The 3,911-nt window shown below is 44.0% G+C and overlaps 1 long non-coding RNA gene across 1 annotated transcript; it reads left to right on the top strand.

Annotated features, from left to right (window-relative positions):
- Nucleotides 1–2,372, top strand: LOC139576779 (uncharacterized). The gene is made up of 4 exons (XR_011675171.1): nt 1–645; nt 742–1,067; nt 1,240–1,773; nt 1,886–2,372. It is a non-coding gene; the product is annotated as an uncharacterized lncRNA (long non-coding RNA).
- The last annotated feature ends 1,539 nt before the right edge of the window (nt 2,373–3,911 follow it).

Raw genomic sequence — 3,911 nt, 5'->3', positions numbered from 1 at the left:
GTTGCACTTGTGTCTATAAAATGAGCTACTCGTAATGTTTAGATTATCCTTTCTACTGCAGTTTTTCTTCTCGGAAGATACTGTATAACATTAGCCATGGAGAACTGCAAATATGTTGCTACTGCTCTCAATAACATTTATGCCCTGAATTTATCAGGCGCGATCAACTAAGGTCAGTGGGAAAAAGTTGTGATGGACTACTTTCTGGAGGACGATCGTGCCATGCTAACTCTCTCGGACTCTGAAAATGAATCAGACGATGAGGAAATCCCTGATTTAGGTAAAAACGTTACATGTCTAAACAAAAGACTCCAAGTTAAAACATGCCGTTAACTAGCTAACGTTAGCGGAGGTTAGATGGCTGGTTTGCGAACGTTACTCTATGGATTGGGATTTTTGTTAATTTTTTTAGCTAGCTAACATTACATGTCTAAACAAAAGACTCCAAGTGAAAGCTTGCTGGTTACACCTGAAGCATGAGGACTTGCTGCGAGTGGTGAACTTCATCAACAACTACGCAGAGGCTAATGCAATAGTATTACCAGGATGCCACCCAGGACAGACACTTTGGTGGAAAGCTGCTGCCATCTCATGTGACAAAAGCAGTGGTGCGGTGTCTCTACAAAGAATCGATGACAACACTTGGTATGTAAAGCATAAACACCACATTTTGATTATTTAATTGACCTCCAACATAATTATCACTACTTTTATTGATCTCGCATTTTGTCTGTTTTCCAGAGGTACGTGTTGTCGGGCTGTCTTCCTTCAGGAATCTGTGGAGAAAATTGCTGCCCCACATCTCAAGCACTAAGCTGAGGACAGACCTGTGGTGGCAGTGCCAGAGGAACAACTATCAGGTCTTCAGATCTGCCAGAAGCTGTTAAGTCAGCCAAGCTGAAGAAGCAAGAGCAGCATCTCCTGCTTGTTCAGAGTGAGCGGTCTGTCTACCAGAAAGTGGTTGCTGAATGCAAGACTATCAAGACCTGCAGTTGTCTCTGTGGGCCCCTACTGAACCAGGAAGCAAAGACATCAGGATGCGTTGCATCTTTAATTTTGCTCAACAAGTAAGCAACATGTCCTCCTTTATACTGATTAAGGGCATAGATAGATATACACACAAAAAAACAGAAATAATAAATAGATAATATGGGAGGCAGGCAAATGCATTTCACTGTGTAAAGACAGAATGACAGGGATGAGACAATTAATTGCAATTTGTCTTAATGTTCTTTGCAGGTGCACTATCCTTCTGACCCTATGCAGCCAGGTCCAATCTACTTTATAACTCCTCGCAGGTGTGGATTGTTTGTCTGCTGTGAAGGAATACCACAAGTCAACTACTTGATTGATGAAGGCATGTCATCCAGCAAAGGCAGGAGCACAGTCATCAACTACAGAGTTGGGGAAATGCGTGTGGACCCTAATTGTGATAACTACAGTGGCCAGAACAAGTTTGTGCTCTGGTATTGTGCCTGGCGGACCATGCACTAGCTCCACCATGGTCTGGACCTTCACTTCCTGATCACAGGCCACACCAAGTTTGCCCCCGACTGGTGCTTTGACCTCATCAAGCAGCGCTTCAGAAAGACCAGAGTGAACACTTTGTCTGAGATTGCTGGTGTTGTGAAGGACAGCGCTGTGACGGGTCAACATCCCACAGCTGGTTGGACTGGAGGATGGTACGGTGCAGGTGGAAAGCTATGGCTGGTAACAACACCTGACTCCGTACTTCAGGCCACTGCCACAGATCAAGCAGTACCAGCTCTTCAGGTGAAAATCATTTTCATTGCATGAGATTATTCTTATGTAAAATTGGGAGGTGCATTGATGTTGTGCAAGGTTGTAATGTCTTCTAATATTTTTGTTATTTCCTGTTTTACAGCTTCGATGCTCTGGAGTCTGGTGTTGTTGCCAAGGAGCGTTCAGACTCAGTTGGGACCAGGTTTCCAACGCTGACAATCTTCCTCCCGTAGACGATCTGTCTGTACAAGCACCACCTGGACGGGATACAGCTAGACAAACTTATCTTGAGAAGATCAGGGAGTTTTGCGATGAAGAGGCTATGGACATCACATGCCCTGCACCAAGGGCAGGACAGAAACAGGCTCTCTGAATATAGGTTCATGCGTGGTTCGGACGGACCAGTCATCAGCACTATCTGCACTGCCTCTATTCAAATGACTCAACTAGAGGTCGACCGATTATGATTTTAACACCGATACTGATTATTGGTGGACCAAAAAAAGCTGATACCGATTAATCGGCCAATTAATTTTTTTATTATTTGTAATAATGACAATTACAACAATACTGAATGAACACTTATTTTAATATAATACATAAATAAAATCAATTTAGCCTCAAATAAATGAGACATGTTCAATTTGGTTTAAATAATGCAAAAACAAAGTGTTGGCGAAGAAAGTAAAAGTGCAATATGTGCCATGTAAGACAGCTAACGTTTAAGTTCCTTGCTCAGAACATATGAAAGCTGGTGGTTCCTTTTAACATGAGTCTTCAATATTCCCTAAAGTTTTAGGTTGTTATAGGACTATCTCTACGATTTGTATTTCATATACATTTGACTATTGGATGTTCTTATAGGCACTATATTATTCTCCCTCGCCGCTACCTGGGCTCGAACCAGGAACACATCGACAACAGCCACCCTCGAAGCAGCGTTACCCATGCAGAGCAAGGGGAACAACTACTCCAAGTCTCAGAGCGAGTGACGTTTGAAACGCTATTAGCGCGCACCCCGCTAACTAGCTAGCCATTTCACATCAGTTACACCAGCCTAATTTCAGGAGTTGATAGGCTTGAAGTCATAAACAGCGCAATGCTTGATGCATTGCGAAGAGCTGCTGGCAAAAAGCACAAAAGTGCTGTTTGAATGAATGCTTACGAGCATGCTGGTGCCTACCATCGCTCAGTCAGACTGCTCTATCAAATCATAGACTTAACTAGGTAGTCAGGTATGCTCATCCAGAAGCGGTGGTCCTAGTGGCCATGCACTTTAATGCAGGCAAACTTAAATCTGTTTTACCTCATTTCAATCGGACTCCACACTTCCCTTTCCCACCTGGACAAAAGGAACACCTATGTGAGAATGCTGTTCATTGACTACAGCTCAGCGTTCAACACCATAGTGCCCACAAAGCTCATCACTAAGCTAAGGACCCTTGGACTAAACACCTCCCTCTGCAGCTGGATAAATGGACTTCCTGATGGGCCGCCCCCAGGTGGTAAGGGTAGGCAACCACACATCTGCCACACTGATTCTCAACACTGGGACCACTCAGGGGTAGTGCTTAGTCCCCTCCTGTACTCCCTGTTCACACCATCATTAAGTTGACAGTGGTAGGCCTGATCACTGACAATGAGACAGCTTATAGAGAGGAGGTCCGAGACCTGGCAGTATGGTCCCAGGACAACATCTCCCTCAATGTGAGCAAGAAAAAGAAGTTAATCGTGGACTATAGGAAAAGGAGGGCCGAACAGGCCCCCTGTTACGAACCCCTTTTGCCCTGCAGTCTAGGGGGGATGGAAATGAGACCCGTAATATATCTCATGCAAATCACACCAGTGAAAAAGTAACAGTGAGAACAAAAAACCACAGACAACTTAAATCTACCGTCAAACACTTCAGGTTTATTTCAAACACACGGTAAATTGGGGTGTGGGAAAAAGGGGCTGAGCTGGACCCAAGGAAAGAAATAATAAAATATCCAAACAAACCCCTAAGTTAGTCTATCCTGCTTTAAGAACAGCTAGCTAACTAACCAAAAATACAGAGGGTGGTCCGCCCAGTTCTAACTAGGCTATTTAGACACTGTTTTCCTACGGGTAATGTAGGCCCATGGGCGACTTGTCTGGTTATCACCTTTTCCCACCAACAAACAGTCATA

This window comes from Salvelinus alpinus, chromosome 5 (genome assembly GCF_045679555.1).
Source record: "Salvelinus alpinus chromosome 5, SLU_Salpinus.1, whole genome shotgun sequence".
Taxonomy (NCBI): Eukaryota; Metazoa; Chordata; class Actinopteri; order Salmoniformes; family Salmonidae; genus Salvelinus; species Salvelinus alpinus.
This window is presented reverse-complemented; position numbering and strand designations above follow the sequence as displayed.